We start from the raw sequence: 22,915 nt of genomic DNA, 5'->3' as shown, positions 1-22,915 counted from the left end.
AGGGGTACAATCTTTCTTGAAGTTAAGCATTAGTTCTTCCATTTTTTTGAAGAAATTTTATTTTTTTAATTTTTAATACTGAATGAAAGATTTTTTTTTTTTAGTTTTTATTGGAGTATAGTTGTTTTACAATGTTGTATTAGTTTTTACTGTACAGCAAAGTGAATCAGCTATATGAATACATATATCCTCTCTTTTTTGGATTTCCTTCCCATTAGGTCACCACAGAGCATTGAGTAGAGTTCCCTGTGCTATACAGTAGGTTCTCATTAGTTATCTAATTTATACACAGTATCAGTGTATATATGTCAATCCCAATGATGGTTTAAATCTTTATGATTCTTTAAATTCTTTAGTGCTTTACAGTTTTCAAGTTTCACACATGTGATTTCATATAATCTCATAATAACCCTTTTTTAAATCCCTTACCCCAGTATTGCACCTTTGCTCTCCCCACTGGTAATCACTAGTTTGTTCTCAAACTGTGAGTCTGCTTCTTTTTTGTTTTATTCACTAGTTGTATTTTTTAGATTTCACATGTAAGTGATATCATGTGGTATTTGTCTTGCTCTGTCTGACTTATTTCACTTAGCATAATGCCTTCCAAGTCCATGCATGTTACAGAATGGCAGAATTTCATTCTTTTTTATGGCTGAGTAGTGTTCGTTGTAGATATATAACACACCTTTTTTATCCATTCATCTGTTGATGGACTTTTTATTTTACGCCACGTCATATGAAGAATATTTGAACTTATAGAGAAAACAATGTTAAAAAGTAATTTTAGACATGAATTTAAGTGCATTTCAAATATTAATCGTATCTAGCTAACCCTGTAAAGATTGTATCTCGGTAGGATGGAAGAGGTGATTAAATGTACTCTGCATTCAGAAGTTTAATTCCTCTCATTAGTTCTCCAACTGTTTACCACATTCAGAGGCTCATTTTGAAAATACTTGCATATAATAGTAACAGTAGAGGTCCATTTTGGAAACACTTGCACATTAAAACAATAATAAAAGGTGGCTTTGAGTCAGGCAGACCTGGGTACAAATTTATCTTCACACTTTACCCGCTATGGGATGTAGAGAAAACTAATTTCAGTTTATTCCTATAATAAATACTGTGTAGGACGGTTGTGAGAATTGAGAAAGAGGCAGAGAACTTTGTCTTTGCTTAATAAATAATAGATCACTTGGAAAAAAAACTGTTGAAGCTGATCCATAGAGTTTGCTCTTTGGATATACTCTTAAAATAACACAATTTAATTTCTTTTAAACATTTTTTGTAATATAGAGCAATAATTGTTCTCTCTGGATTTTAAGTTGCACTGTGTTTGGTCTACCCAAAACTTTTACATATTTGCAAGTTCCTGTAATGGTTTGGGTGATGACATTTATGTATGATTAACATTATGACATTTATTGGTATATCCTACAGGTTAGAGTAGCAAAAAATACTCAATTTTTGTTCTTTGCCAGCTAAGAGAACCTACTACATGTTTTTTCTTAGGTTAAAAAGAAATAGTAGGTTTTCTTAGGTTAAAAAGAAATAGTAGGTTTTCTCTAGGTTAAAAAATTGTTGCATCTTGGGCAGTGGAATGGAATGGGAAAAACCTCAAGGCAGGAGCACTGGGTTCTGGCATAAGTATGACTACAACTGTATGATTTTAAGCAAATACATCACGTAATCTCTCTGCATCTTGGTTTCCTTATTTGTAAAATGAGAACGTCTTGGAGAACCTGATTACAATATTTCAAGAAAAATTACTGTGTTGATTTTCACCATTGAATAGTTTGGGGATGGTTGACATGAAATCCATTAAGAAATAGAATATTCATATTGTGTATAACAGGGCGGCAAAGCTAAACTAAATAATGTGCTCCAAGATGTTTGTCTTAAAAGACACATGCACCCCAGTGTTCATTGCAGCACTATTTACAATAGCCAGGTCATGGAAGCAACCTAAATGCCCATCGACAGACGAACGGATAAAGAAGATGTGTGGTACATATACACAATGGAATATTACTCAGCCATGAAAAGGAACGAAATGGGGTTATTTGTAGAGACATAGATAGACCTAGAGACTGTCATACAGAGTGACATTAAGTCAGAAAGAGAAAAACAAATATTGTATATTAGCACATATATGTGGAATCTAGAAAAATGGTACAGATGGACCTGTTTGCAAGGCAGAAATAGAGACACAGATGTAGAGAACAAACGTATGGACACCAAGGGGGGAAAGGGGAGGAGGGATGAAATGGGAGATTAGGATTGACATACATACACTAATATGTATAAAATAGGTAACTAATGAGAATCTGCTGTATGGCATAGGGAACTCCACTTTGCTGTACAGTAGAAACTAACACAACATTGTAAAACAACTGTACCCCAATTACAAAAAAAAATGTCTTCTAAAATGTTCATGGGAATGAAGACTCTTCATCTTTAAGTAGAAAGCAGGATGTGTAAGGAATGGGCAACAGCTCCTCAAATTCATGCAAAATACATAACTAACTTTTCTCACTAAGAATATTAGCTAAACACTCACAAGGTGAGAGGAACTTAGTCTCATTTAGCTAATAATAGTTATATCTGCATTTCATATAAAAAGATATAAATGCATTTTCTTTTGTTTATTCAATTTATTTTTTTAAAAAATTCACCCATTTCTCCCACCCACCACCCCACCCCCTACTCTGTTCTCTGTATCTGTGAGGTTGGTTGGTTGGTAGGTTGGTTTGTCTGTTTGCTTGTTTGTTTCAGGTCTAACAAATCATGTGGTATTTGTCTTTCTCTGACTTATTTCATTTAGCATAGTGCAATCAAAGTCATCCATGTTTTCACAAATGGCAAGATTTTGCTCTTTTTTATGGCTAAACAATATCCCTGTGTGTGTGTGTATTTGTGTATACACACACACAATTTTTTTATCCATTCATACATCAGTGAACACTTAAGTTCTTTCCATATCTTGCGTATTGTAAATAATGCTGCAGTGAATGGGGGTGCATACATCTTTTTTTTTTTTTGGCCACGCTGCATGGCTTGCAGGATCTTAGTTCCCTAACCAGGGATCAAACCTTGGTCCTTGGCAATGAGAGCATGAAGTCCTAACCACTGGACCTCCAGGGAATTCCCCACATACATCTTTTTGAATTAGCATTTTTATTTTCTTTGGAAAATACCCAGAAGTAGAATTGCTGGATCATACGGTAATTCTCTTTTTAATTTTTTGAGGAACCTTCATACTGTTTTCCACAGTGGCTGCATCAATTTTCATTCTCACCAATGGTGCAGAAGGGTTCTTTTTTCCTTAACATCCTTGCCAACATTTGTTAACTCTTTTTTTAAAAAAAATTTATTTATTTTATTTATTTTTCACTGTGTTGGGTCTTCATTGCTGCACACGGGCTTTCTCTAATTGCAGCAAGCCGGGGCTACTCTTCGTTGTGGTGCATGGGCTTCTTATTGTGGTGGCTTTGTCTTGTTGCAGAGCATGGCCTCTAGGCACGCAGGCTTCAGTAGTTGCAGCACACGGGCTCAGTAGTTGTGGTGCACGGGCTTAGTTACTCTGCAGCATGTCGGTTCTTCCCGGACCAGGGCTCGAACCTGTGTCCCCTGCATTGGCAGGTGGATTTTCAACCACTGCGCCACCAGGGAAGCCCCGTACACTTGTTTTTTCTTGTCTTTTTGCTAGTAGCCTCTCTAACAGATGTGAATTGATATCTTATTGTGATTTTGATTTGCATTTCCCTGATGCTTAATGGCGTAGAGCATCTTTTCACGTCCTGTGGCCATCTGTAATGTCTTGTTTGGAAAAATGTCTATTCAGATCAGCTCACTCTTTAATCAGATTGTGGGGTTTTTTGTTGTTGTTTTTTGCTTTTGAGTTGTATGAGTTCCTTATATATTTTGGATATTATTCCCTTATCAGATATATGATTTGCAAATATTTTCTCCCATCCATTGATCTTTGTGTCTGTTTTTATGCCAGTACCGTGCTGTTTTAATTGCTATAGCTTTGTAATATAATTAGAAATCAGGAAATGTGATGCTTCCAGCTTTTCTTTCTCAAGATTGCTTTGGCTCTTTGGGGTCTTTTATGGTTCCATACGAATTTTAGGATTGTTTGTTTTATGACTGTGAAAAATGGTATTGGAACTTTTAAAGGGATTGCATTGAACCTGTATATTGCTAATTTGTTTTTCTTAGAGTTTATCATTAATGTGTAGAAACAACAGATTTTTGTGTATTCATTTTGTATCCTGCAACTTAACTGAATTTGTTTATTAAATCTAACAATCTTTTGATGGAGTCTTTAGGGTTTTCAATATCATGTCATCTGCAGGTGGTGACAGTTTTACTTCTTCCTTTCCAGTTTGGATATGTTTTATTTCTTTTTCTTGCCTAATTGGTCTAACTAGGATTTCCAATACTATGTTGAATAAAAGTGATGAGAGTGGGTATCCTTGTCTTGTTCTTGATCTTAGAAGCTTTCACTTTTTCACTGTTAAGTGTCATGTTACCTGTGGGCTTGCCGTATGGCCTCTGTTATGTTGAAGTACGTTCCCTTTATACTTGCTTTATTGGGTTTTTATTATAAACGGATGTTGAATTTTGTCAGATGCTTTTTCTGCATTTGTTGAGATGATCGTATGATTTTTATTTTTTCATTTGGTTAATGTGGTGTATCATGAACCATCTTTGTATCTCTGGAATAAATCCCACTTGATTATGGTGTATGTATTTTTATAGGTTGTTGTCTTTTAATGTATTGTTGAATTCATACCGACATTTTGTTGTGGATTTTTGCATCTTTGTTCATCAGGGATATTGGCCTGTGTTTCTTTTCTTGTGGCATTCTTGTCTGGTTTTGGTATCAGAATAATGCTGGTCTTGTAAAATGAGTTTGGAAGAGTGCTCCTTCTGTTTTTGGGAAGAGTTTGAGAAGGATTGTTATTCTTCTTTGAGTGTTTGGTAGAATTCACTAGTGAAGGTATCTGGTCCTGAATTTATTTATGTTGGGAGGTGTTTTTTTAAATTACTGATTCAGTTTCCTTATAGTAATCAGTCTGCACATTTTATTTTTCATCATGATTTCAGTCTTGGTAGGTTAATTGTTTCTTGGGATTTACCCAGTTTTTGTAGGTTGTCCAATTTATTGGTGTATAATTGTTTATAGTAGTCTCTTATGGTCCTCTATATTTCTGTGGTATTGGTTTTAATATCTCCCCTTTCATTTCTGACTTTAAGTCGTCTTTTCTCTTGTTGGGTCTAGCTAGAGGTTTGTCAATTTTGTTTATCTTTTCAAAGATATAGCTGTTGGTTTCATTGATCTTTTCTACGGTCTTTTTTAGTCTGTATTTCATTTATTTCTGCTTACTTCATTATTTCCTTTCTTCTGTTACTTTGAGCTTTGTTCTTTTTCTAGTTCCTACCATGTCAAGTTGGGTGTTAGAGACTTTTTTTTGTTTTTCGAGGTAGGCATTAATTGCTAACTTCCCTCTTAGAACTGCTTTCGCAGCTAACTTGTAATCTTACTGTTTACTTCTTTGGTTTTTTGACCTTCCTAATAGCTTTATAAGTGATTAATCCACTACCATTTCTATACATATTTACCTTTTCAGTGAGATTTATTCTTCCATGTGTTTTCTTGTTACTAATTAGCACCCTTTTTTTCAGCTTAAAGAAGTCCCTTTGACATTTCTTGTAGGGCCAGTTTAGTGGTGATGAAAAATTTTAGCTTTTGCTTGTCTGGAAAATTCTTCATCTCTCCTTCACTCTGAACGATAACTTTTCTGGGTAGAGTATAATTAGTCGGAAGTTTTTCTTTTAGTGCTTTGACTGTACGGTTCCACTTCCTTCTGGCTTGCAAAGTTTCTGCTGAAAAATCTGCTTATAGGCTTATGGGGCTTTCCTCATATGTAATAAGTTGTTTTTCTCCTGCTGTTTTTAATATTCTCTCTTTTGGCATTTTAATTATAGTATCTTGGTGGACTCCTCTACTTGGCAACTCTCTGGCCTTTCTGGGTCTGGATGTCTGTTTGCTTCCTGGGTTAGGGACGTTTTCAGCCAGTATTTCTTCAAATAAGATTTCTGCCCCTCTCTTCTTTTTCTGGGAGCCATATGATGTGAATATTCGTCCATTTGATGCTGTCCCATAAATTCTTTAAGCTATTTTCACTTTTTTTCATTCCTTTTCCTTTTTGCTGTTCTGATGGGGTGAGTTCCACTGCCTTGTCTTTGAGTTGACTGATCTTTTATTCTGCTTCATTCAGTCTGCTGTTGAACTCTTCTAGTCTATTTTTCAGTTCAGTTATTGTGTTTTTTAAGTTTGTGACTTCTGTTTGGTACTTTCTTACTTTTTACATCTTTTTTTTTTTTTTTTGCGGTACGCGGGCCTCTCACTGCTGTGGCCTCTCCCGTTGCGGAGCACAGGCTCCGGATGCGCAGGCTCAGTGGCCATGGCCCATGGGCCCAGCCGCTCCGCAGGATGTGGGATCTTCCGGGACCGGGGCATGAACCCGCGTCCCCTGCATCGGCAGGCAGACTCTTAACCACTGCACCACCAGGGAAGCCCTTCCATCTTTTTATTGCAGTTCTCAGTGTTCATCCATTCTTCTCCCCAGTTCAGCAAGCATCTTTATGACCATTACTTTTTAACATTTTATCAGGTAGATTACTTATCTCTGTTTCATTACAGTTTTTTTCTGAGGTTGGGACTTCCCTGGTGGCTCAGTGGTTAGGAATCTGCCTGCCAATGCGGGGACGTGGGTTCGAGCCCTAGTCCGGGAGGATCCCACATGCTGCGGAGCAGCTGAGCCCGTGCACCATGGCTGCTGAGCCTGTGCTTTGGAGCCTGCACACCACAACTACTGAGGCCCGCGCCCCTAGAGCCTGTGCTCTGCAACGGGAGAAGCCACCACAATGAGAGGCCCATGCACTTCCACGAAGAGTAGCCCCCGCTCGCAGTAACTAGAGAAAGCCCGCATGCAGCAATGAAGACCCAACACAGCCAAAAAATAAATTTAAAAAAAAAAAGTTCTTTTCTGAGGTTTTAGCTTGTTTTTCATGTAGTCAACTCTGGATTGCCTAGGCACCTTGGCTGGATTTGCTTTGTGTCTGGGGATGAGCTGGCTGATGTAGGTTGACATAAGTTGGGATGACTGCAGCAACTAGATTGTTCCACCTTTCTCAACCTTTAGCAGGCTACCTTGGATCTGTTATGGCATGGCAGAAGTACATAAAACAAGCAAAAATAATGAAGCACTTTTTCAAGCCTCTGGTTTTGTAATGTCTGCTAGTACCTCATTGGCTAAAACAAATCACATGACTGAGCCAAGCGTGATGGTGGGAGGGTATTATAAAGTTACATAGCAAAGGGCCTGGATATATGAAGGAATGAAGAACTGGGGCCGTTTGCAATCTATCTTTGGAAACAACAGTTTCATTTTTTCATGTAAATGTTCATGATAGTAGATATTTATCAAGTACACAGTATATGCTTAACATGTCTCATTTAATAAGTACAATCAACATGCAAAGAGTGTGATAGCTTTTTATTTAACTATGAAGAACAGGATTAGAATGATTAAATGATAAATGTGATAGAACTGATGGCTTGAATCTGGGAGTGTCTGACTTCAGAGCATATAGGCTTTTACATAGTTGTAATCATGTAAGTTAGATTTTTAGTTTTCCTCCTAAGTTTTTTCTCCCTTATTTTGGGGAATAAGGATGTGTGTGTTTTATCATGTATTCTGTACTGCATATCTTGTTTTTTTCCTCCCAGAATCTTTCCCCTTGTCTTTCAGTAGCAGTACCTTGGCTTTCCTTTAGGGAGCCACTTTTCCTAACATTCATGAGTTCAGTGTGGTTTGGATGAGGCTGACTCACTTCTGTGACTTATGCCTGGCCATTGGTCACAGTGAGTGAGTGGTTCAGGGATCAGCCTTGAGACTGGCTGGTGGCATTCTTGGGAAAGATCTTTTTTTTTCTGGGGTAGCTAAGCTACTAGCCTATGAGCAGGAAGCAGCTACCATGTGCGGAGAGCCTGCCTGTGAGTGAAGTGGTGTGCCTCTGTGTAAGACAACACAACAATGGGGAGAGAAATATTGCTATGCACTTGGATCTAACTGTTCATGAAAGGAGCTCTAAAAAGCCTTTTTGAGTCAATACCTATCTTTATTGCTCAGGCCTATTTAGTTTGGGTTTACTTGCAACCAGAAGTCCTTACTAACACTTTTTTTTAAGTGCCAGAAAGACTATATCTCTTTAAGGGGAGTAGAAAATCAATAGCTTACTATGGGTAAACAGTGTAAAAGCCAAATTCTCTGGCCTTATGGAGATGGGGAGGGATGATTTGACTGGGATGATACTGTACCAGAAAGGAACATAACAAGGTACAGCATGGGGATTTAGTAAGTTGAGAAAATAGACTCACTACTATAAGGCATTCACTTCTTTCATTCTTTCTTAGTGAATTCTTCAGTAACCTTCTTGAGTTCCAAGTACAGTATAAATATATAGAGAGTGCCCATTTGGGTGTTAGAGTTTATTTTATTTTTTCGCTTATTTCTATTTTACAACACATTTTTCACTAAGAAACAGCATTATAATTATTGGTTCATGATACCAGGTCAGCCCACAAACATGATTTAAGTAAATTGAAGGGTTTAAGTAATGTATTCTTGAAATAAAAAGAACAGACATCTATTCCCAATGCTGTGTCCTGGTTCTTTTTATTATCTGGAGATGTTGAGATCTTGAATTCCAATATGCCATTATCCCTACATGTTTACATCTGTTGTCACATGTAATTTAATCTTCATAATAACTTCACTAGCTGGGTATTATTTTAATTTTATACGTGGTAGAACAGCTGTGTGGATTGGTGCTACTACAGATTTACCGTGTCCAGCCTCAGCTGGACTCTCAGCACTGGGAATTCGTTTTGCGTATTCTTGGTCAGTTTCTATAGCTTAACCACAGTGGCTCTCTTTTAGCTCCTGTGCACTCCTGCTTCTCACTCAGCTAATGATTTTGTCACCTACAGAGCAATGAAATTTGAGGGTATGAATGAATATTCCCCCAACATTCCCCTCACCCCTAGGACTACTTGGGAAACTTGAGACCAACACCTACCTAAAGCATTGTTTCAAAGCACTGACCACGTGAGATATCTGTGAAATTTGAAAATTTGGGGTCCTACCTCAGATTTGCTGAATCCAAATCTTCTTAGATGGGGCATGGAAATCTATTTTTAACAGGTATCTCAAGTGAGTCTTCTTGTACACACTAAAGTTTGAAAACCACAGGCATTTAGAATAAAGCTACTTTAAGGAGCATATAAGACCCTCATTAATTTTCCCAGCCTACTTACCCTCTCTTTGTATATATGCTGCCCAGTCCCTACTCTCTAATTTCTCAAGTCCTCTGACCACAAAATACAGGTCACTCTTTTTCTAGTGTGCAAGCATTATTGTACTACTTTCTTTACCTTCTTACCTTCCTTTCTCCAATTCTGCTGCTTCTAGTTTGCAAGACCCTTGAAGTCAGCAACCATGTCATGTTTTTCTTTGTATTTTAAGTACTTGGCAAAGTGACTGGCACACAGTGGATGCGCAGTAAATATTTGTGGAAAGGTAGAAAACAGGACTTTGAAATATCACAAACTACGCAAATTGAGTAGTAGTGTTCTGTTTACAGTGACTGAAGTTATTTAAGGAAAAACAAAATTAGTATGAGAAACAGGGAGTGCAGATATTCTGGACACAATTTGTGGTACCTTCAGTGGCTTTAACACAGTGATTTTTAAGGCGGTTAGGTGGGTGGAGTTGCCCCTTTGAGAACCACTGTATTACTGGATACTAGGGACCAGTTTCTTTGCATGTGAATTGTGTGACAACACAAGTAAAACCCATCCTTTAACAGGAGAAACATTATTTCTTTATTTTGTCTTGTTTCACTTCAAAATGTAATCTTTTCCTTTTTGTTCAGAATATGTGTATTATTTTGAGTTTTCTGAAGTATCAGCAAAAGGGATAGGAAAGGGCTGGGCATTTTCCATAGACAAATAGGTAAGAGTTGGAGGTGGGCAGCAGGTAGAGAAAGAAGAATGTTCAGATTGTGTAAGAGTAAAAAATAGTGACATTCTCTCCAAAAGTTCAGGAACATTTATTAACATACTGTGTGTGTGACACAGTTCGCTTGAGATAGAAACAAATGAACCATGAGCAATGCTAGCTATATTAAAGGACAAGACTATCATGAATGTTCTCAAAGTGGTGATATGGCAAGAAAGAGGTATTTCAATATGACTTTGTCACCACTCTAGCCACCATGTAGTGATGTTGATGCTTCAGGGATGGTGGAGATGTGGAATGTCATTGGAGAAGAAAAGATTTTATGAATGCTTTATTTTTAAATATTCATACTTAGGTTTTTATAACTCTTGAGAGTGCCTTAATATTGTTTATATTTTGCTATCAGGAGTTCACAGATCCATACTTTAACAAGCATGAATGAATTTATTTGTAACTTTTAGATTCTAAAACCCTCATGGAGGATGGCGTGATGGACAGAGAATGGACATGGATACAAGCTATTCTTTTTCTACTGGCTCTTCCGGTCTCTTTGACAAGTTTGAGAAAATAACTGAAGAAAAGTGAGGCTCTGTTTTCAGTTGTATGGCAGTATTCTGCCAGTATCTATCAGGACTCTTCTATTGCAAGTTCAGAAACCCAATTCAAATTAATTTAAGTCAAGAAGGTCATTTTGTAGATTTATGAACTGGGAGTTAGCAGAATAAAGGTAAAGCTAGGTTCTTATATGACTGGATCCAGAAATTTTACTTATGTCATCAGGAATATCTGCTTATCTCCATCTCTAAGCATTCATTTCTTCTTTTGGTTTCCTTTTTGAGCAGGTATGATGGTAAAGATGATCAATGGCAGCTCTAGACTTACATAATTTTTAAAGTCCACATATGTCTCTTTCTGTATAGCACCAACCAAATTGGGAGGATGGAAGGGTTCATGTCACTAAGGCCTGTGGGAGTGTGATTCTCTGACCCAACCAGTGACATGTGCCTGGCTTTGGAAAGAGGCTTAAGTTCAGCCCTCCCTTATGGCTTGAAGGAGGAGCAGATTGACTGTTCAAAAGAAAATTGGGGGGCTTCCCTGGTGGCGCAGTGGTTGAGAGTCCACCTGCTGATGCAGGGGACACGGGTTCATGCCCCAGTCCGGGAAGATCCCACATGCCACGGAGCGGCTGGACCCGTGAGCCATGGCTGCTGAGCCTGCACGTCTGGAGCCTGTGCTCTGCAACGGGAGAGGCTACGACAGTGAGAGGCCTGCGTACCGCAAAAAAAACCCCAAAAAACAAATTTTAGTATGTGCAATGAGAAGTCTTGCTCCCACCCATTCCACATTTACTCTAGTTTTATTTTCCTCCTATAAGCATTTTTATTATGTGTTCTTTCAGTGTTTCTTTGTAAAAATGAAAGCAGATGTTAGTATTTTTTGACTTTTCCCCCTTTCTTACATATAATGATACATACAGAATACCTTCTTCTGTACCTTGCTTTTTTCACTTAATGTATTTAAGCTATCTTTCCATTTCGGTATTTAAAGAGCATTTTCATTTTTCACAGCTGCATTGTATTCCATTGTGTGGATGTGTACTGTGATATATTAAACTAGGTGGTTTTTGAACATCTGAGTTTTCACTTTTCACTTAACACTGTGCTATAGTGAATGATGTTGTATGTGTTATTTTGTATGTACTGGTGTATGTAGGATACATTCCCAGAAATGGTATTACTGAGTTAAGGGTAAAATGTATTTGTAATTGTGATAGGTATTGTCAAATTGCCCTCTACCTAGGTGGTATAATTTTGTATTCCCTCCATCAGTGTAAGAGAGCGCTGTTAGGAGAATGTTTGTATCCCCACAACCTTACCAGTATGGTATTGTGTCTGACTTGTGGATTATTGCAAATCTGATAGGTAAAAAATATGCGCAGTGTAGTTTTCATTAGCATTCTCTTTATCAGTGAGGTTGAGCCTCTTATTTTTAAAGACATTTCCATTTACATTTGATCTTGAATTGACTTCCTGCAGTGATTGTGATACATTGCCAATGGTGAAAGTAATAATAATATTTTAATGGGGAAGAAAGGGAGGAGATGATTGTTACTAGAAAAAAATTTTTGGATCCTTTCCCTTCAACTAATGGATTTTCACATAATTCAGAATTGATTCTGAAAGTTCAGATGCTTTGTTACTGCTTTAGGAGACCTGCGGTGTGTGATTGGTGCAGCACAGCCATCCAGGTTTTTCTGAGCATGCCTTTTGTACCCTTTCAAGAAAGCATAGATTGGTGTTACGCCGTCTCTTTAAACTGCATCGAAGGATTGTAGAAAATTGTTCAAATTTTGCCCAAAGGTCTGGTCTTGTATTCACCGTAGGTGTTTGCTGAAGTAGACTCTTTATCTAGTTGGTGTAAGTTGATTTCTGTAAATGTTTTTGCTTACATTTAGTGAGTTCTACAAAATGCTAGATGCCTTCTTTCATGGTGCTGTTTGTCTCCAAATTGCCTATTTTATCTGTTCTTTTTGGCACTTCATTCTTTCTGTGTCAGTCAGCATTTTGTTTACTGAATGTTGGGAGAACAATTTTGAGCTTTTTGGTAGTAATGTCACTTTGCATTCTGAACTGAAACCCTCTTCTCTAAGCAGTTACGTTTTTGCAGCTATTAATGCCATTAAATATTGTCTTGGCATGAGTTTATGAACATTATTGTTTAATTTCTCAAAATCTGACATCTAAGGAATTATAGAAGCATATAATAGAATATACAACAAAGATTAAAAATATTAAGAATAAATGTGCCCAGTTAAGAAGGGAACAATAGGCAGAATAAGGGTAGAAACTGATGACTCACAGAACAGTCTTATATTCTGAGAACCAGGTTGGTAAGGAAGTAGATACTCAGTGACTCATAGATACTGATCCAAAATGTTCTCTGTCCAATAAAGGTATATTTACTTAATGGATTTCTCAAGCAAGGACAGCCTCTTTGCTTTAGGAACAGTCTTTGTTTAGATAGTTTGGTTGAATTGCATTTTTAATTTATTCATTGAGCGAAATGTTCTGTGAACATTTATGCTAACTACTAAGCACTATGCTAGATGCAGGGATACAGTGATGTATTTAGGAGACTGTACTTGCTTACATGGCACTTAGAGTCTAACAGGAGAAATAGGGCCATTAATTACATGAGAAACCTATAACTGTGAAATGAGACAGGAGCTCTGCAAGGAGACAGTGTTCTCTCTGTGTATGTAATTGTGTTTGTGGAGGGGGACAGATTGGAGTAATAGAAATTCGGAAGAATTTCTAAGAAATTTTTACTTGAGAAGTGAAAAATGAATAAGAGTTAACTAATTAGGGGAAGGAAGAGGAGAAGAGTGGTAGGTAGAGAGAATTCTTTCAGACAGGGTATCAGAGCATGTTTTCAGAAGACAGAAAAAGAAAATAGACCATGGTTTCCCTCTTAGGATTCTGATTTATATAAATATTTATATTTCATTTTCACAACTTGGTGGCACTTAAGCATGCTTTAGGCTCAATTTTGGCTGTAGAATATTCTTTGACTATTTTTTTTAATTGGGGAAACTGATACATGTGAAATTCTGGGGGGTGGGGAGCACTGGATGAGTTTATTATTAAAATGTTACAGGGAAGAAAGAGTGTACTCAGGCACTGGATATTTCTGTAAATGGACAGCTGTACAGTCACTTCCGTTGGGGAAGCATGAAGGCATTATTTGGTAGGCACTCCTGCCTTACCCTCTTCTCTTTCCAAGTTCAAATAGGAGTGATTTTCTTTTACCACCTTTTTAAATTGAGATATTAAAATGCACAGATCTTAAGTTTTGACAGTTGTGCATACGCCTGTGACCTCCATCCAAAACAAGATAAAAAACCTCGTGGAAAGTTTACTCCTGTCCTTTTCCAGCCAGTTGCTCACCACCACAATAACTGATTTCTATCACCATAAATTAGTTTTGCCTACATCCTAGATTTCACTGAAAGAATCTTACAGTATGCACTCTTTTTGTGTCTGGCTTCTTTCGCTTAAACAAATATTTGTGTGTGTTGTTACATTAATAGTTCATTCCTTTTTTAAAGTGGATTTATTGAGACATAATTCATATAGCAAATAATTTACCCATTTAATGTATAAAAGTAAATGATTTTTACTATATTCATGGAGTTGTATAATCATTACCACAATGAGATTTTAGAACATGTTTGTCACCCCAATGGGTATCATTATATTCGGTTTACAGATGAGAACCCATACCCATTTAGCAGTCACTCCTTATCCTGTCCCCTATCTTTCTAACCCCCCAGCCATAGACAATTACTTATTTACTTTGTCTCTATAGATTTGCCTATTCTGGACATGATTAGTTCATTCTTTTTTTTTTTTGTGATATGTGGGCCTCTCACTGTTGTGGCCTCTCCCGTTGCGGAGCACAGGCTCCGGACGCGCAGGCTCAACGGCTGTGGCTCACGGGCCCAGCCGCTCTGTGGCATGTGGGGCTTGAACCTGTGTCCCCTGCATTGGCAGGTGAACTCTCAACCACTGCGCCACCAGGGAAGCCCCAGTTCATTCTTTTTTATTTTATTTTATTTTTTTCATCTTTTTTGGAGTATAATTGCTTTACAATGGTGTGTTAGTTTCTGCTTTATAACAAAGTGAATCAGTTATACATATGTTCCCATATCTCTTCCCTCTTGTGTCTCCCTCCCTCCCACCCTCCCTGTCCCACCCCTCTAGGTCGTCACAGAGCACCGAGCTGATCTCCCTGTGCTATGCGGCTGCTTCGCACTAGCTATCTGTTTTACGTTTGGTAGTGTATATATGTCCATGCCACTCTCTCACTTTGTCACAGCTTACCCTTTCCCCTCCCCATATCCTTAAGTCCATTCTCTAGTAGGTCTGTGTGTTTATTCCCATCTTACCCCTAGGTTCTTCATGACTTTTGTTTTTTCTTAGATCCCATATATATGTGTTAGCATACGGTATTTGTCTTTCTCTTTCTGACTTATTTCACTCTGTATGACAGAGTCTAGGTCCATCCACCTCACTACAAATAACTCAATTTCGTTTCTTTTTATGGCTGAGTAATATTCCATTGTGTATATGTGCCACATCTTCTTTATCCATTCGTCTGATGATGGACACTTAGGTTGCTTCCATGTCCTGGCTGTTGTAGAGCTGCAGTGAACATTTTGGTACATGACTCTTTTGAATTATGGTTTTCTCAGTATGGTTTGCCCAGTAGTGGAATTGCTGAGTTCATTCTTTTTTATTGCTGAGTAGTATTCCATTGTATGGATATAGCACAGTTTGTCTGTTTCATTGCTGATGGACATTTGGGTTGTTTCCAGTTTGGGGTTTCTATAAAGATACTCCATAAACATTTTTGTTTAAGTCTTTTTGTTTCTCTTGGGTGAATACTTAGGAATGGAATTGCTGGGTCATAGGGTAGAAATGTATACTTAACTTCATAAGAAACTGCCAAACAGCTCTCCAAAGAAGTTAAATCTCCACATTACATTCCCCCAACAATGTATGTAGAGACCAGTTAGTCCACGTCCTCACAAATATTTGGTGTTTGTCAGTCTTTCCTATTTTGACCTTCCTAGTGGTTGTGAAATGGTATCTGATTGTGATAATGTTTTATTTTTGTTGATTTGTAAAAATACTTTATATAATTAATATAATTTTATATATATATATATATATATATAAACTGACATTTGCTCTTAAAAAATGTAAAGTTAGAAATAGATATCTGTGGGGAGCTACTGTAACATGGAGTTTCTGAGTCTCCAAAATATTTTTTTAGAGAATCAGAATAGAAAAAGTTCACTTTATTTAGACCTTTTCTAAGGAGATTGCCACAGTAGTTGGTTCATTGTTGAACCATGAAACAATTCCCTGTAGGCAGGGAAGAATAACTGCTTTTAGGAGGTATAACTTACAAAACGGCAATAACAGCAACCAAATTCAGTAACTTTCAAAAGTCACAATACCTGCCATTTCATAGAGTTCAAGATAGAATCATGGTTCTCAATTCATCTCCTCCCTAGGAAGTTTTGTCACTTTTGGTAGAGTCCCAAATGGACCCAAATAGTCTGTGCCACATAGAATCATTCTTTCTCACCAGTAAGACACCTGAAATGAGAACTGCCCCTAAACTAGCTCTATAGTTTGCTCTCCGGAAGTTGTCTCACAATCTGTAGCTAACTCACATTCTGTGTCCGATAGTCCACATAGCTAGAGTTAGGTGTGAACTCCATTGTTAGGGCACATGTGGCTTACATCATAACTTCAGTGTCAGTAACAAGTATTGCTGAGCCTGCAGAAATTTCAGAGAGCTTGGGACAGGGTACCATCAGCATCAGCAGCCATAATTTAGCTTTTACATCATGGAGTCTTTAGAAAACCAGCCTTTTGGTTGACTGGGAGACATTCATGAGCTTTCACCAGCCTTTCTTGCTTGTGGAAAAGACAACATGGGGCATTTGATGACCCTGAAGGAATTTTGTTGAAAATGATTTACTGGGTGTGAACCTTTACTAAAGTGGAAAGCTTTCCAGATAGTCTAGGAATATTTATTATTAAGCGTATATATCTCCCGTGTGATAAAAGTTAGACATCTGGTCCCTTTTCGTAGAGATCAGTATGCTGACATCTTAGATCTTAAAAGAGGCTTGCAAATTTTCCTCACTTTGTAAAAGTTTTTATCACCACTATATACTCCATCATTGAAGATTCTTTATGATTTTTGCCTATCTGTATTCCAGCCAGTCTTTTATTCACACTGCCAATGTAATTTTTCTAAAATATGCCATTATCCTGTCAGAAATCCTTCAGACATTCCCCATCGTCTTCAGGATAAAATCCAGACTTTAACGTGGCTTTCCAGGAGCATCTTAGCCTGCTGCTTACAGTTTTACCTAATTTATTTCCATGTCCCAATAATCAGCATGATAATAGCTAACATTTATATAGTACTTACTTTATATACCAAGCACTGGCCTAGGCAGTCATAATAAACTGCCTGTATTCCTCAGGTAGATCATGTACTCCCATGTCATACCTTTTGCTCACTCTGTACTCTGGAGTACTTTTTTTTTTTTTTTTTTTTTTTTTGCGATACTCGGGCTTCTCACTGCTGCGGCCTCGGGACGCGCAGGCTCAGCAGCCATGGCTCACGGGCCCAGCCGCTCCGCGGCATGTGGGATCTTCCCGGACCGGGGCACGAACCCGCATCCCCTGCATCGGCAGGCGGACTCTCAACCACTGCGCCACCAGGGAAGCCCATCTGGAGTACTCTTTATCAGGCTGTTCTGTATAATAATACCTGCTTGTTCTTTCACACTCCATTCAGACATCACTTCTTGGAAGCTGATCCCAAACTCATTTTCTGCACCCCACCCCCAATCCTCACCTCTTAAAATTGTTCCGAGATGTCAGGGCAATGCACATGTAATATCTAGCATTAAGCAGAACAGAGAGTTTTTCCTCCCTGTGCTACATCTTCTCTTTAGCGAGCATGGTTCAGTAGGACTGCCTTGCCCAAGTTTAAGGGCATAGAGAATGGAGTTTATGACTATTCATCATCAACATCACCTCCTCAAACCCTGTGTTTGAAAACACTTGGGTCCAGAGGCAAAAATTAAGTCTCGTAATAAGTAAGATAGTCATTGCCTTTGAAGATCCCAAAGTCTAATGGAAATAGATTTATAAACAGCTAATTATAACTAGCTAAATCAGAGATTTAAATATTGAAAAAAGCCATAAAAGAATTAGAAGAAGCATAGGCAGTTTTTTTCTATCATAGTGAATTTGGGAAGGCCTTCAGATCTAAACTGAGAATTATAAAGGAAATGATTGCTTTATTTAAAAATTAAGTGTATTTTACATGACAAAAAATGCTATAAAATCAAAAAGGAAATAGAGGAATAAGATTGCAGCTTTTATTAATATATAATCTCTACCATATATTAAAATGAACTTGTAAAATTCAGAAAGCAAAAAGGATTACTAGCCCACTAGAAAAATGGATGAGAAAATGAATAGGGATTTCACAAAGAATTCAAAGAGATCAATAAACATGAAAATTGTTCAAGATTAATTATAATTGAGGAATTGCAAATTTAAACTGCAAGTTAAAATCTTCTGCCTATCATGTTAAGGTAAGTTGTGTCAAAAGTTCATGAAGCCATCTCAGAGGTGCTCCCACTGGCCTAAGATGAAAAACGTGAATGTAAAAAAAGTAAGGACTGGGCTTCCCTGGTGGCGCAGTGGTTGAGAGTCCACCTGCAGATGCAGGGGACACAGGTTCGTGCCCCGGTTCGGGAAGATCCCACATGCCGCGGAGCGGCTGGGCCCGTGAGCCATGGCCGCTGGGCCTGCGCGTCTGGAGCCTGTGCTCCGCAACGGGAGAGGCCACAACGGTGAGAGGCCCGCGTACCGCCAAAAAAAAAATAAAAAATAAAAAAAAATAAGGACTGCAGTAGGTTGAACTATACCAAATGAGTAAAATTCCAGGAGTCCATAATGATATTTTAAAAATAAAAAGCAAAAATAACTATTGATAACCTTTGGAGATTTCAAGGGTGTTAACTCATTCTTATGAAAATTTATGCATAGAAAGTAGGATGTATTTTGTTGCAGAATGTATTCAAACTAAACAAACAGTTGATAGCAGAAAGCTCTTCTTTACTGAAGAATTTCGGTTAATAAATGAGGAAGGAATGAAGGTATTAGAAAAGTCACCACTTTGTGCCCATAGTACAATAATAGATCTAGGCAGATTATTGATGTATACTAAAATTATTAGGTGAAAGGTGATAGGTAACTTTATAATGGTGGGTTCAAGTTAATACCCAGAATTCACTGTTCAGTCTTAGCGTCACTGAAAGTAGAACAGGCAGATATATGTCTCTTGATTTGATAAAATAGGAAAGGCATAGCGCTACTTGCGAAGTATTCTACCCTACAAAAATTAACATGAATCTAATCATGAAAAGTAAAAGAGGGCAATTAGATCATGTAAGGTGTATTAGGCTGTTGTTGTGAGGACTTTGGTTTTTTTTGGGTGCAGGTGTGGGATATGTCCCTAATGGCCTCTTTCTCCCATAATTTACTTTAATCCTTTGAAGTAAAGCTCAGCTGCATTTCAGACAGTCAAACCTGATTTTATTTCCTTTATTTTTTAGAGCAGTTTAAGGTTCACAGCAAAATTGAGGGGAAGATAGAACTTTTGGCTTTTACTATGAGTAAAATCAGGAGCATGCTAGGTTTTTGAGCAGGAGACTGACATGATGATCTGGCTTAATTTTAACAAACTACCTGACTGCTGTGTCGAGAATCGGCCGGGAGAAGGGAGAGCAGGAGTATTAGTACAGATACCACGTTGGAAGATTTTGCGTTTGTCCAGGTGAGAGTTGGGTTGCTTGCACTGGATACTAGTAGAGCAGGGGTCCCCAATCCCTGGGCCGTGGGCAGGTACCGGTCTGCAGCCTCTTAGGAACTGGGCCACACAGTGAGAGATGAGTGAAGCTTCATCTGCCACTCCCCATCACTTGCATTACTGCGTGAACCATCCCACCCACCCGTCCCGTGGAAAAATTGTCTTCCACAAAACCGGTCCCTGGTGCCAAAAAGGTTGGGGACTGCTGTAGTACAGTAAGGGAGAAGTGATTAGGACTGTAAATATATTAAATTGGCAGAGATTGGTTAGGATTAGTAGGGGCAACATAATTTCTGATTAGATTAATGTGGGGCATGAGAGAGAGGAGATAAGGAGGACTATAAAGGTTTTGGTTCAAGCAATTCAAAGTGCAGGGTTGCCTTTAACAAAGGTGGGAGAGACTGTGAGTGGAGCAGGTTTGGAAGAGAAGATAAAGAATTCAATTTTGAGTCTCTTCCACATAGTAGGTATGTATTATGAATATAGTACTGCTGAATATTAAGAACCAAGGATATGAGACAGCTGCCATGAGAAGGCCTTTCATTGTCAGTTTCACATTGTTCCTTATCTGTGTGAGTTCTCACTTCATGAGCCTGACATTGTTTCTGTATTTTTTTGTTTTGTTTTTCCATTTAAGATTTGTGCATATAATACCTACTTTGTGCCAGGTACTATTCTCTCTAATTTCTCAAATACTAATTTTTTAAATCCTCATAAAAACCTTGTGAGGTAAGTGTATTGCATGTTTCAGAGCTGAGGCACTGAGAAATTAAGGAACTTGCCAAAGGTCACACAGCTCGAAAAGGTAGAGTTAGGACTCATACCCACACAGCTTAGTTCCAGAGTAAAAATGAGTTAAATAAAGTGAACCTATTAGGCTGCAAGTGCTGATACAAAAGCTGTAGAAATTATATCTCAAGGTGCTCTTAACCTAGGCAGGTTTTTATGTGAGGTCTTCTTGAATGTAATGGTTATCTAAGTAGGAAAATATCTATCAATACTGAATCTTTATCCATACCTCAACATAGTAAAGGCCATATATGATAAGCCCACAGCTAACATTGTACTCACCAGTGAAAAGCTGGAAGCATTTCTTTTAAGATCAGGAACAAGACAAGGATGTCCACTCTCACCACTTTTATTCAACATGTATTGGAAGTCCTAGCCACAGCAATCAGACAAGAAGAAGAAAGAAAAGAATTCCAAATTGGAAAGGAAGAAGTAAAACCATCACTGTTTGCAGATGACATACTATACATAGAAAATTCTAAAGACACCACCAAAAAACCACTAGAGCTCATCGATGAATTTGGTAAAGTCGCAGGATACAAGATTAATACACAGAAACCTGTTGCATTTCTATACACTAACAGTGAACTATCAAAAAGAGAAATTAAGGAAACAATCTCATTTACCATTGCATCAAAAAAAATAAAATACCTAGGAATAAATCTCTACCTAAAGAGATTAAAGACCTGTACTTGAAAAACTGTGACACTAATGAAAGAAATTGAAGATGGCACAACAGGTGGAAAGATACATCATGTTAATGGATTGGAAGAATTAATATTGCTAAAATGACCATATTACCCAAGGTAATCTACAGATTCAGTGCAATCCCTATCAAAATACTAAGGGCATTTTTCACAGAACTAGAACAGATAATTTTAAAATTTGTATGGAAACACAAAAGACCCCAAATAGCCAAAACAATCTTGAGAAAGAAGAACAGAAGTGGAGGAATCATGCTGCCTGACTTCAGATTATAATACAAAGCTACAGTAATCAAAACAATATGGTACTGGCACAAAAACAGACATACAGATCTATGGAGCAGAATAGAGAGCTTGGAAATAGACCCACGCACTTATGGTCAATTTATGACAAAGGAGGCAAGAATATACAGTGGAAAAAAGACAGTCTCTTCAGTAAGTGGTGCTGGGAAAACTGGACAGTTACATGTAAAAGAGTGAAGTTAGAACATTCTCTATGCCATGTGTAGACCCAAAATGGATTAAAGACCTAAATGTAAGACTGGAAACCATAGAACTCCTAGAAGAAAACATAGGCAGAACATTCATTGACATAAATCATAGTTTGTTTTTTTTTTTGGATCTCTCTCCCCATGCAAAGGAAACAAAAGCAAAAATAAACAAATGAGACCTAATTAAACTTAAAAGCTTTTGCACAGCAAAGGAAACCATGGACAAAACAAAAAGATATCCTATTGAATGGGAGGAAATATTTGCAAATGATATAACCCATAAGGTGTTAATATCCAAAATATATAAACAGCTCATACAACTCAACATCAAAAAAAAATCCAATTTAAAAATGGGCAGAATACCTGAATAGACATTTTTCCAAAGAAGACATACAGATGGCCAAAAGACAATGAAAAGATGCTCAACATCGTTAATCATTAGAAAAACATAAATCAAAGCCACAGTGAGATATCACCTCACACCTGTCAGAATGGCTGTCATCAGAAAGACCATAAATAATAAATGTTGGTAAGGATTTGAAAAAAAAGGAACCCTTGTACACTATTGGTGGGAATGTAAATTTGTGTAGCCAGTATGGAAAATATGGAGGTTTCTCAAAAAAAACTAAAAATAGAACTACCATGTGACCCAGCAATTCCACTCCTGAGTATTTTATCTGGGAAAAAAAAAAAAAGAAAACTCTAATTCAAAAAGATACACTCACCCCAGTGTTCATAGCAGCATTATTCACAGTTGCCAAGATACGGAAGTAACCTAAGTTGTGTCCATCAGCAAATGAATGGATAAAAAAAATGGGGGTGTGTGTGTACACACAGTGGAATACTAATCAGCCATAAGGAATGAGATTTTGCAATTTACAACAACATGGATGGACTTGGAAGGTATTATGCTAAGTGAAATAAGGCAGAGAAAGACATACTGTATGATGTTACTTATGTGTAGAATCTAATGAATTTAACAGAAAAGAAACACAGATACAAAGAACTAACTAGTAGTTACCGTGGGGAGGGGCAAGATAGGGGTAGGGGATTAAGAGGAATAAACTATGTATAAAATAAATAGGCTGCAAGGTTGTATAGTACAACACTAGGAATATAGCCAATATTTTATAATAACTGTAAATGGAATATAACCTTTAAAAATTGTGAATCACTATGTTGTACACCTGAAACTTACATAATGTTATACATCAACTATACCTCAATTTAAAAAGAAAAACAGTGCATCTTTATCATTCTGTTTACATGTCTGGCATGTTGCAAGTATTGGTTTGGGATTTGTGGACTGATGTTATTCTGGGTGCTTCATATTTTCTCCTATTTAATGTTGTGTCAGTTG

At 37.6% G+C, this 22,915-nt stretch overlaps 1 protein-coding gene across 13 annotated transcripts in view; it reads left to right on the top strand.

The window, feature by feature from the left end:
* Nucleotides 1–22,915, top strand: part of LCOR (ligand dependent nuclear receptor corepressor) — a 136,425-nt gene that overhangs the window by 13,101 nt on the left and 100,409 nt on the right. The gene's annotated exons all lie outside the window — the stretch shown is intronic.

This window comes from Tursiops truncatus, chromosome 16 (genome assembly GCF_011762595.2).
Source record: "Tursiops truncatus isolate mTurTru1 chromosome 16, mTurTru1.mat.Y, whole genome shotgun sequence".
In the NCBI taxonomy this organism is placed as follows: domain Eukaryota; kingdom Metazoa; phylum Chordata; class Mammalia; order Artiodactyla; family Delphinidae; genus Tursiops; species Tursiops truncatus.
Note: the sequence above shows the minus strand (reverse complement) of the source record. Positions and strands in the feature narration are given on the sequence as shown.